The sequence below is a fragment of the Phalacrocorax aristotelis genome, chromosome 7, assembly GCF_949628215.1.
Source record: "Phalacrocorax aristotelis chromosome 7, bGulAri2.1, whole genome shotgun sequence".
Lineage (NCBI taxonomy): Eukaryota > Metazoa > Chordata > Aves > Suliformes > Phalacrocoracidae > Phalacrocorax > Phalacrocorax aristotelis.
The window spans coordinates 54,872,959-54,885,193 of record NC_134282.1 but is presented as its reverse complement, the minus strand read 5'-3'; the positions used below and the strand labels follow the sequence as shown (position 1 = coordinate 54,885,193).

Here is a 12,235-nt window from a genome sequence, read left to right as displayed (position 1 = left end):
CCCACAAGTTTTTTTCTTTTGCTTCTGCTCTCCCGATTCTCTCCCATCCCAGAGGGGTGGGGGGCAAGCGAGCAGCTGAGCAGGTCTTTAGCTGCCGCCTGGGGCTGAACCATGACAAGTTACCATCTTGAGGGAGATGGTGAATGACATGAAGGGTTCCTCACTGGGTTTCTGCTCATTCTGGGTTTCCCTGTAACCGGGTTATGTCTGTGTCTGATACAGAATCTGGCATTTCCAGACAAAATCAACAGATAACGGCTGTTGGGAACCAGGTGACTTGTATAGTTACAGCCTTGCTATAGCTATTATGCACGGTAGCGTTGGGCTGACGGTTGGACTTGATGATCCTGGACGTCTTTTCCAGCCTTAACGATTCTATGATTCTGTGCATGATCAGTTTTTTATTAAGTACAACTTTTCTCGATGTTTTCTTGTACGCCACAGGCTAGCGCTTCCTTTATATTTAGAACATTCCCACGTGAAGATTCTTTTGGTCTAACGACAATAAAGATCGAAACAACATCCAGCCCAGCTCTCATTGCCTCGCTAAACCATCACCCTTCCGCTGCCGTGCTGGTGCCTCACGTCTGCCACGAATGGGCCTGGAAGGGACCGCAGTAAGCTCGTGCTACGCACTCGCCATCCGCGCTGGGTTGAGCGAGGCTTGGCTAGGTCAGAGCTGGCACCAACTGTACGTCTGCAACGGCTTCCTTGGCTCATGACCGCCGCGGTGACAGGAAGGTGACCAAGTACTCTGCCTCGCCCTTCCCGGGAAACATCCCTAAGTGCGCCCGCCTCACTTGCAGGTTGAAGTGGGTTGGGAAAGGTGAGAAAGATTAATGCTTCTCACACTATTTGAAGATGATAAAATGGCAAGATATCAGCCCAGGTGGCCGTTTGGTCTCAAGCACTACGCTTACTTCTTGTGTTTTTCTGTTCTATTCCTTATGAAACCGACACTCACAGTTTTATGGCTTATTTCATAATCAGCCTAGGAAGGGGGAAATGCAGGGCTACAACAGAGAGACACGAGCGTCCTTTCGGAGGAAAATTTCATCCCCGCTTTGGTTGGCATCTCTTGGCTGAACGAGCAGCGCCGCTGCGGACGCACCCGCAGCACTCAGCAAAGGTTTGACAACAGGCAAATGCTACTGGGTCCCTTCTGCTGCCGGAAAGTGCGAGGAGACTCGGCCAGCAAACGGCACGTGTCAGCTGTGGGCTTGTTCCGCCTCTGTATTTTGGGAAAATACTTTGGCTGAAGTATGGCCCATGTAGAAACGCAGTTTGATCCTGGTGGGTATCCTTTTAAGGAATCTAATTTAGGTCACTAAGCACTTTACCCTTCACTATTTAGTGATCCAATATTTAAAGTATTTTACTTCTAGGGGGAATTGTTCTGTCAAACAAATTACACTTTAGTGGAGGGAAATTAAAAAAAAAAGTATGTTCTTTTGGGAAGCTGCCCATGTTTTTCGAGCAATGCTCATTGCTTTTGTTTGTTTGTAGGTGGCTTCACTAGACCCGATTCCGAGCCCTCTCCCCTCATGTGCACATGGCTCCTGCTGCTTCCTCCACCCCACCGCGCAGTCCCATCCCACCTTCTCGTCCCCGTTTCTCCCTGCCGTCTCGCTTCCTTGCCCTCCTCCTCCTCCTCACACATGCCAGCAGTCTCTTCTGGCCGGCGCCCGCGCCGGGTCCTTCCCCACACCCCTGCCTCGTGGCAGAAGCCCGCAGCTCGCTGCGGCGGTGCCTCCTCCTGCCTCTTCCCTGAGCCGGGCCGCCCCCGGTGCCGCAGACCCGCGGCGCCTCCTCTCCCGCCCCGCGCCTCGCTTCCAGCAGCCCCTCGCCAGCTGGGAGCCGCCGCTCTGCAGGGCACGGCACGTTCGGTTCGCGCTGGAAAATAAATTCAAATGTCCGAAGAGCGCAGCTGGAGATGCAAAAGTCTTCATTTTTCAGGAATTCCAGGACCTAATTGTCCTCAGCTTCGTGTGAGATTTGTTCTTTGTACAATATCCTGGGAAGCAACAAGTCTGCCAGTTTAGTGCTCTTTTCTAATGCTGTAGCAACGCCGAACGTTGGCTGTATGTTGGCTATTCCCACAGCAAGGGTCCCCAGAGGCAAACCAAGGAGCCCCCCAAAAAATGGGGCTTGCTTCATTTTTACGTGCTGCTAAAGATTACAGACTCACAAATTATTGGTGTTTCATGAGCGACTTTTTTTTTTTTTTTTAAAAAAAAGCATAGCCTGCCAACCAGCTGAAAGCTGTAGTTCTCGCCCACCACCTATTTCACCTCTTCTGAGGAAGGAGGCCTGAAGAAGTGGTAAACTGGGACTGCCCTCAGGGGCGCAGAAGAGCACGTGCTGAACATGCAGTAAACGCAGGCTTTTCTGGTGAAGTTCTCTCACGCACGAGCCCACTTGTTAAAAACATTAATTTAAACTATTGATCGCCGATCTGCCGCCTCACATCGCTATACCTAACATATTCAAAAGACAGGTTCTGCTCGGCACCACTGTCAGTGTTTATGAGTAGAAATGACTAACCCATCTCGATTGTGTTGTTCAAAATGTAATTTTGAAATCCCCGTGCAATTTCTGCTGAGCCAATACCTGTTTCCATGGAAATAGCAGCACACAGAACATTGACACATCGCAGAGCAAGCTACTTAAACACCTGCCTCCCCGAAACCACCAGCCAGACTTTAAAATAAAACCGGCTCTCACGTTTGGTGGAACTGGTTTACAGAGAGGGGAAAAAAAAAAAAAAACAAAAATCAAACAAAGCATCTTTAAATGTCGGCCCAGCCCAGATCTTTTTAAACACTACATGCAGGCAGCGAGAGCCGCTTGCAGCTCACCGAGTTCTTGTTTTTAAGGCTCAGGTTATAAATAACTTCTAATCTACATGGCAGCGCGTTTAAGGAGTACTCTCTTGAAAAAAAAATAAAAGCAGCTAATAGGGCCAACAGACCTTTTTGTGCCTTGAAGAGCTTCACGTCCCCTGACGGTTCTGCATTGCCAAGTGCTGCCGAGCTCCTGCTTCTCACCGAAAGCCAGCGCCTCGCCTCACTGCGGGGCACGGCCGGCATTTAAACCAGATTCCTGACCAGATTCCCTTATCGGCGACCGCTGCAGCCAGCCAGGCACGCTGCCCCGCCAGCAGCCGTGTGAGCTGAATTTTAATACAATTGTTTAAACTGGAAGGAAAAAAGAAGGGGGGGGGGGGAAGGCAAAAAAAAAAAGTTAGCTGATAAGCGGGGTAGAGCACGCTTTGACTGTACTGGAAAACTAAAATTATTTCAGTTATTCCATTTTTTTTTCCTAGAATGATTTCTGAGTAGTTCACTCTTCCCTGCGCTTACTTCCCCACCCACACATAACCCTGCAGACGCTCACACCCGGGTTAGTTACAGGTATTGGAAACGGGCTTCCTGCGGGCTTGAGATCGCAGGGAAAAAGAGAAAGCACTACGCAAAGGCAACATGAAAAAATCTCTTCACTTTATGTTTTCCCCCAATCTACATCTGAGCAGCCTGGATTAACGTGTGAGACAGCGGCGGCCAAGAGCTTCATTCTTTCTTAGAGACATCATGTATTTTGAAGAGTGAAAAACATTTAGCTTTTACAAGGTTCAAGGTTGAAGGAAACGGTACATCTGCAGCAAAAAGGGCCTTTGCTGGTAAACCTGGGTTCCTCCCCCCGGCTCCAGCTCCCCACCCCCCCAGGTTAGCCTTCCCCTGCTAGAGGGCAGCCCGGCCGAAGGACAGGACGCTCGGCCCTCGCCCTAACGCAGCTCCTGGGAGCACAATTAGCGGCTGCCCTTTGTGTGCTCATCAAATACAGGCGCCTTCAACCAGGACAGAAACCTGAGGGATGAAAATGAAAATAGCTTTTTAAAAAAGTAAAGCTTGGAAACCTCATCTGGAAAAAGGCACAGAAATCGGTGGGTTATGAAAACACTTAACAGCACACGACTCAACATTTTTGACCCAATTTAAGTGTCACGAACCATGACTGCTGCCGTTCTAACAGAAAGGTCATACACTCCTCGCGTTGTCAGCCACGCATCCTCACCTCTCCCGGGCGCGCCATCTAGATACGCAGCGCTGCGTGCGGAGGGAGCACGAGGAATCTCATCTGCTGATAACCTCCACACAAAACATAGGAAATCGGGCAAGAGAGAACACGTTATCTTGGGCTGTGTCTAAGACATTTTTTCAAATACTAAACAAACTCCCACTCCACTGTCACTGAGCACACAGGAAGGACACTTGCATCGAGAGACTCACTTTCCAAGTATTTAAAAATAAAATACTTTTAAAACACAAGGAGCACCCTAACGTGATAAATTTTCCTTTTGTATTTACACTTTGGACGTAACTGCACCGACCCGTGGAGCGCTGTCGGGGCTAGCAGTGACTACACGTGCCGCTCGACTTATCCAAATCATTTTGCAATTCACCGTAATATTGCAAAAGTGTTATTAAGGGGTGACCCGAAGATTTTGTTCCCAGTTTCATTCCCTACTTTGTTTTCCAATCTACTAATTAAAATCACACAGAAAGTTGTAATAGAACGGAAACCTCGTTATTTGAACAGCGGACAGACACACGTACAGTCACTGGCAGCAGCACTAAGCTCAGCTCAGGTACAAGGCTTTGATCCAGGCTCCTCCACGCTGGGCGCTTGGCAAGGGTAATTTGCGAAGCTCTAATTGTTCTGGGTTTCTTATTACAGTTCACCGCAAGGAAGCGGCTCCCCCAAACAGAGATTCAACCCTCCTGTTTTCCAGGGCACACAGGAGCGAGGGGCTCCCGCGGCAGACGTCCCGGCCGAGGAGGGGCAGGACGGGCTGGCGAAGCGAGGCACCCAACCCGTTCACCCCAGCGAGGCACCCAGGACACCAGGCTCCGTCAAAGCAACGTACAGATCCTGCAAATCGAGAGGAACGACAAGTGTTTATGCTCCAAACACGTACACGTATTTGGAAGTTTTCCGTGTAATCCAGCACTCGCCTACTCCCCTCTCGTGCCACTTCAAAAGGCTAAGGAGGAGAGCCGGCCTTGGAGTCTGCCTTCTGCAGGGACAGGAGGCACAGCCGCCTTCGGGCATCCCATAGAATAACGGGGTAATTAAAACTACAACACAGACCACGCTGCAGGGTTACTGGATGAATTGCTTTGAATTAGCTGCATCCATTTAAATGGGGCAATCTCTAGCAATTTTTACATTAAAAAGTAACACTTTATGGCTTCAAAGCACAGAGATAAACTAATTAACATATAACAACTGTGTGAGGAAGTTCAGGAAAATGCTGAATTCCTCCACTGCCAGAGCTGATACCATATCAAAGACCAAGAAAATTCCTGCAATTGTCCCATTTCCTAAAGATTTCAAATGCAAAGTTACAAGAGAACAAAACACCTATACACTCTGCATAAATAACCGAACTTTAAAAGCCCCAATTATAAAAGGCCACAGTGTAAAAGCACTCACAAGTCCATGTAAATGAATGCTGTGGTGCCAAAAATATTTTGCCCAAGGTTAAACTGAGAAAATACATATTCCTAAGTCATTTTTGATCAGCAAGTGATTGCAGTACTTTGTTTTTGTGCCCAGCCCTGAAGAGAAATCTGACTTGAAGAGACATTAGCATACAGATGGGATATGAACTTTCAAAGCTTATGCAACTGTTACTCCATTAGACAGCTCAAATCAATTAGGTTGTTAAAAATCAGAGAATAAATCCTTGCTTCAGCTTAAAACACAAGTACTGCCTTATACTTCAGAGACATACATGAAATGTGAAGCTGGTAAGAATTTAGCTTGTTGAGGAGGGGGAAAAACCCAAACCAGAGTTCACTTTATGTTCTCTCTGCCACTGGTATTCTCCTCCCTTCCCTCCCCTCCTCCTTGCTTCAACGTTGCTCCTTTCTCTCTCTTCCCCCCCAAAAAGGCTGAAGAGGAAGACTAAATTTTCCTCTTAAGATGATTTGATTCAGCCTTCAAACCTAGTTAGGTGTGAAATTAGAGGGGTGTTTATCCTGCTTAGTGGGAAAAACCTCAGCATAGCCACGACTACACAAATTCCAAGTACCTCTGTAGAGAACACAAGGAAAACAACTAGCAGTAAGCTGAAGGCTTTGCGCCAAGACTGAAGGATGACTCCGACAAGTCGGAGAAATGCAGGCACCTACAATGAACAGCCAAAGAAATAGCTCGATTAATTCTAGTTAGTCCCAACTGTCCAATTTTGTGTGTTTTCAGTAAACAGGCTTTGCTAAAGCTTTCTCAAACTCACACGGATCCCACAAAAGGCAAGACTGAAGAACCTGTTTCAGTTTAAACATTAGGAAAACTGAACAACTGGTGGGTAGCATCTCAGCAAAAGGTAAAACACGGCTCTACTTGAAACAAATTAAAAATAACCACATTTTTCAGAATGTTAATAGCTGCCAAGAGCATTCTGCTTGAAACACTGTGAATACTGAAGTGACAAGATGAAAACAGATACTAAATAAATAATGGTGTATGTATTTTATTAAATGTTATCATTTTACATTTTCATATAGGCAAAAGTTTAAACAGTGAAAAATCCAAAGCCCGCAGAACAAAAGGTCTCCTGTAAGCAAGTATTTTGCAATAGAACATTACATGTTTTCGGTGAATCACAGCATGATTCGCCTGGAAAATACACAAGGTTGACTAGACTTCACAGACACCATCGCGCACTTCTGCTTTAGTTTAACATTCATACACGCAGGAGACCCTCTGCCTAAATGAGTACATGACCTGCCAGGGGCCAAACCAATACCAAAAGGGGAAGAGGAGCCAGTCTTTATCTGCTGCTTTATGGTACACCCACTGCTTAGCCCTTTTCTGTGCACACAACCATTTGCTGCTGACTTCCACCTCCCGTGGATTTGCCTGAACAAATACACGAGTGGTGCGTAGGGGTGGTGTGCGGAGAACTCGCCTCCGCCCCAAAAGTTCGCTCCTTCCCGAGTACCTTATGGCAACTGAGGAATTTCCGTACTTGCACATACCCCAACAAAGCATGAAAAAAAACCAACGTCATTTCTTCAACTTCCATATGCCACAAGAAAAGTCCAAATTTTCTTTGAACTCATGACATTTTATGAACCTAAAACTGTGTTTCTCAGGTAGGAACAACAATATTGTCAGTACAAGCAGTCCATCATTAACCCTGCTCAAAACACGGCGTGCATTGTCAACGTTGGTTGCGTATCCTCAAAAAGGTGAATCAACAGAACGGATTGACAGCCATCAGAATGTTCTTACGTCTTCCCAAGGCAAAGAAATACGTGTAATGGAGCGTATAAAACGTCATCTTCTATACAAATATATTTAATACCACTATTTTGTTTGCATATTGGAGAAAAGGTAGATTGAAATGTTGCTATTTTACTTGAAGCAAGGTTTCCGAGGTCCCGAGTTCTTCACAGAATCCATTTCGCTGTTCAGTACCAGCCTCTGCAAAAAATCTGTATTGGACAACTTATCGCTCTATCCATATTACGGAGAATTTCAGCATGCCATAAATCTAGCTGTCCTTATTGCAATCCTTATTCCAGGATATATACGGAACTTTAAGTAAGCTGGGATCATTCTGTGAGGAGAAAACCCAAAATATTTAATAGTATCAAAAATCCTGCAGCAATAAACTAGAAAATGTGAGGTTGGGTGATTTATATCACTGTGGAGAAACAGCACAGTGTTCAGCTAAAGCTTTCTAGCTGACTCCAGGACTAAGGAGACTGTATTTCTCTAGTACAGCAGTGGTTTAAATAAAATACAAAAAAAAGAGAGAACAAAAACAATGGGGGGCATATATGTCTATTCAGGAGAATGCAGTGGAAATTTCAAGCCAGCCAGAAACAGGGTAATGATATTTATGCAAGAACTTCATGCCAATAGAAACCCTAATTGCTCGACCTATACAGAACTCCCCACGTAGCCACCACGGGATCACTAGTATGGACACTCTCCAGTTTAACTTCCTAAAACCAGAGTTCACCACTTGTGGGTGGGTGTTTCTATCCCCGGAGGACTCGTTTGTGACTGTAGGTGGTTCAATGGTGCACTGTGCTACATCAAACATACATAAAAAAGTTCAATTAAATTTGTGCTCGCCTCTGTTTGTGAGGGGGATCCAGTCCCGTATGAATTCTGACTGCTGTCAGCTGGCGTGTCAGCAGTGAGAACAGCAAGTCTATAGCTGTTCCTGGACAGACAGATTGGATCACAGACTGGCACAGCCTGGAGGCTGCTTCTCGTTTAACTCAAATGCGCGGTTCTGTTTTACCTGTTAAACAAAACTTATTCCCTTCAGATAAGCAAAAGAAACAATAATTACTGGAAATAGGCAATTTAAAAATATAAACCCAAACAAGAATTGCTTTGTTTATACAACAACTATCTCTCAATCGTGTCACAGTTGTTTTAACTTTGGCAAAATAAACTGCATTGAACTGCTGTGCTCGGAGTACCAAGTGGTACGTGCAAGAAGGGTGCTGAATACCGGAGAGAACTTAAAGGGAGACACCCTCCCCCCCCCCGCTTCAAATTATCAAAGGGAATTAAACCCTTTCCCCCTGAAAAAGCAAAGCCCACAAGGCAAGATTTAGGATTTTAGCTTATGAGACAGCATTCTGAGGGATGACCTGATCCCTACACGTGGGTCCTGACACATGAAAGAGGAACTCCAGCAGCGCACGACTTCCGAATCTTGCTGAGAAGCGTTAGATGGAATAGCTGGAACTTAAACTCAGACCTGAAACGAAATGCAACCCCTAACTGCGGACACTCGAAACAGCTTACCAAGAGAAACCGGTGGACTCATCAATACTTAATCTCTACAACAAATAGGGAAGTCACTCTAAAGCATGGCATTTTAAATGAGCATATAAAGACAAAGGTAATGCATCAGCAAGACTTAGAAAAAAAAAGACCTGGGAAGAAATCATAAAATATGAAGGACAGCCTTTCAAATGAACATGCAGGGTGTAACATTTCAAGAATGTGCAATATTCTGGCAACCATACATTTTTTTTTTCCTTCGGTTTCTCTGAAAAGTAAAGAAAACATGCACCTAGAGTCTGACAGAGTGCCTGGAACCCACCGTCAGGGAGAGACCCGCCACTGCCAATACTCGAGCCTTTTCTTTGAACCGAATACACGTTCAAAGCTTTTAAAGCTTCACCTGTACGCAGGCGGACACGGCATTGTTTTGTGTTTGCATGTTTATACACACACATGCAGAGCAAATGCTCTTTTCATGGTACTCATTATAACGCGGGGAACAGGTTACAGCAGGGGGACCTTTGAACTTTTGCCTTCACAGAGGCGTCAGTCAGCAACGTGATTTTTACGTATTCCCACCTGACATGTGGCAAAGCTCACAAGCCTGCCGGTCCACCACCCTCTCCCTGCCACGGCTCAGAAACCGGTAACTCGAGGACAGCACAAGATCACTGTGGAAGACACATTTTAATACTCTGTAACACAGAAAAGTAGTTCTCATTCCCATAAAGATTAGTTTGAACCCTGACTCATGTGCTTTAATCTCTCTCCTAAATGTTTTTTTGGCTTTCGTTATAAAGGCACCAGACCATTTTGGTATTCATACAAATACCTGCTTGCTTTGAATCTTGCTGAATGATTTCCTCTGGCAGCTAGTTTCATTCTAATTACATGGTTTGAAAAAGTATTTCCACCTACCATTTTTCAAAACTCCCACTTTCTAAGTATCAGTGAATGTCCTTTTGGGCTCGTACTATGAGACATCGCAAAGTTATCTTGCCATACTAGTTCCTCTCGATGGACTGACAGACAATTAAGTTTTAGCAAGTCTGAGCTAACCTTTTTCACAGCTGATAATACAAAAAATATTCAAGTACTACGGTTAATGAGTGTGTTTAGAAATACTTTAATGCTCTAAAGGAATATGGCTACCTGTTCTGGGTTAGGGCTATGCTGTTTCCACTGCCTTTTTATGACCTCTCTTCTTAAGAAATCATGGTAAAGTTAGCTTTACAATGCCTTCTGCTAAAAAGTAGTACAGTCCTGTGATGGAATTCTAAAACAAATGTTGGCTTCACAGCAGCAGATGTGGTTCAGTTTAACAAGCCAATAAATATTTTAAGCGACTAGAGAGCCGGGACTTCTATAACATAATCCAGGTTTAAAAGCTAAGAAGGGAGTCAGCAGGTACTAGAAAACAAAAGCGCAGAATACCTGCGTGGGTTTCTGCCTCCTGCTCAATTAGAGAACGAGGATACAAGCCACTTCTGTAAAAAACATTCCGTTTTAAGCAATACCTTGAAAAGTTATCCTAACGTCGTAATGCATATTGACCTGAGAACTGAAGATTGCTGTTTAAAGAGCCTGGTGGGTAAAAGTTGATTACAAATAGAAAGAAAAATTCGATATGCAAGTTCAGTCGGTGTTGCAAGTCTAACCTCGCTAGAGCCTCTTATACCTTGAGACAGCCAAGCTGTTTCATTAATCATGCAAATACTAAAACACACAGCATCCTCGACATTTCATACTGAAAGCAGCTGCCTAAAAAACAACAAAAACCACACCAAAAAAGAGAAACTGGAAATAAAACTTCACACTAGACTCCACAGGCGTCTTGAAACACAAACTCGCACCACACAACCGGCACTGCCCTAACGCTTTAGGAAGGAAGGCAGAGCTACCTGAGCCCTGCAACCCCAGGCAGGCGGGCGGGGAGGGCAGAACCACCCCCGCCGCCAGGCCAGGCCAGGCCGAGCAGCCCCGAGCAGCGCTTGAGGCCTGCCGGGAGGGACGCCGGCGCCACCGAGCCCCGGGGCAGGGCCGGTCCGGGGCGGCTGGAGCGGCGACCGGGGACCGCGGCCCCACCGCCGCCCGCCCCTCCGGCTGCAGCCGCGGCCTCACACCGCGGCCTGCGCGCCTCTTCCTCCCCGGGGAGCGCGGGGGAACGCCGCTACCGCCCGCAACCGCGCCGCCGCTTCGCCCCCCGCTCCCTTCCTCCTCCCCGGCCGGCCGCAGCGGCCTCCCCGGCGGGAGAGCTCTTCCCCGCCGCGCCCGCCTCCTCCGGGGACAGAACCGGGCCGGGCCGCGCTCCCGCAGCCGCGCACCCCTCGATGGGGGCCGCCAGCCGCGGGTCCCCCGCCTCACCTCTCCTCACCTCAGGTGCGCGGCGGGATCTCGGCCGCCCCCCCACCCCGCCGGGCTCGGCAGGCCCCACCCCGCACCGCGCTTCTCCTCACGGCTCGCCCCTCGCCTCACCTCCGGGCGCGGCGGTGGGCTCGGCCCGGCGCCCAGGGAGCGAGGCGGCCGCTGCCTCCTCCGCCTCGGGCACTCTCGGCTCCGGCGACGGCCTCAAGCGCAACCTCCCACCCCCGGCGGCGGCTCCCGGTCCGGGGAGGAGGCCGGGCTCCTCTCCCGCACCCCGCCGCTCCGCCCGCCCGCCGGCCCCGCCACCCCGGGGCGCCGCTCCCCGCGCCAGGCCCCGGCTTCCCTCCTTCCCGGCCTGCCCCGCCGCCTCCGCCGTCGCCGGGCCCCCCTCCCCCGGCCGGGCTGCGCCTGCGCGGCGGCCCCTCTCCCCATCCGGGTCCCTCCGTGTGGTGTAGCAGGTCGGTAGGCGGGAAATGGCGACTGGCTGCTGAGCGGCTGCGGAGCGCCGAGCCCCGGTGAGCGGTGTAAACACAGCGGCGCCCGCCCGGCCCGGCGCGGCCCGCCCCGGCCCGGCGCGGCCCGGCCGCCGGGGACCCGGACAGCGGGGGCCCGCCTCCCCGGCACCCCGCACCCGCAGGTAACTGAGGCGGCGGCTCAGCCAGCGCGGGGTCCCAGCCCGGGATCAGGTGGGAAGGCGAGGGGTGGCCGCTCCGGAGTGACCGGCGGGAGCCTCTCCTCAGGGCCTGCCCCGCGGCGGGGCCCCCTGCACCCCGCGTCCCCGCCCGCCCGCCCGCCGGGCTCCGCGCCCCGCTTGCCCTGCGGAGACACCCCGTCCCCGCTCACCTCCCCTCGCCGGCCGCGGAGGCCGGCCAGCCCCGGCCGCGCCGGAGCGGGGGCGCAGCCCTCCCCGGCCGGCCCCCTGCCCCCGGAGGAGCGGGCGGCGCGGCTGTCACCCCCGCCCTGACACCCCCCGCCTCCCCCTCTAGGCCGAGGCCTGCGGTGAGCCGCCGCCGCCGCCGCCCCCCGTCCCGTCCGGTCCCGTCCCGTC

At 49.8% G+C, this 12,235-nt stretch overlaps 1 protein-coding gene and 1 long non-coding RNA gene across 4 annotated transcripts in view; one reads left to right on the top strand and one right to left on the bottom strand.

The window, feature by feature from the left end:
- Positions 1-6,524: 6,524 nt before the first annotated feature.
- LOC142060535 (uncharacterized) lies at positions 6,525-11,533 on the bottom strand. 2 transcript variants are annotated; one of them, XR_012661794.1, is made up of 3 exons: positions 11,299-11,527; positions 10,258-10,310; positions 6,525-9,494 (listed from the first exon to the last, which is right to left on the bottom strand). It is a non-coding gene; the product is annotated as an uncharacterized LOC142060535 (long non-coding RNA). The 2 variants fall into 2 exon arrangements; XR_012661793.1 differs by having other exon boundaries at positions 6,525-10,310; positions 11,299-11,533.
- An 84-nt stretch (positions 11,534-11,617) lies between these two features.
- The window catches only part of CTDSPL2 (CTD small phosphatase like 2), a 43,942-nt gene continuing 43,324 nt past the window's right edge, over positions 11,618-12,235 (top strand). Inside the window, exon 1 of one of the 2 annotated variants that reach the window (XM_075100859.1) lies at positions 11,618-11,702. The gene's annotated coding sequence lies outside the window, so the exon portion shown is untranslated. Of the gene's footprint in view, positions 11,825-12,235 lie in introns of both variants that reach the window. The other variant, XM_075100857.1, reaches the window with a different exon arrangement.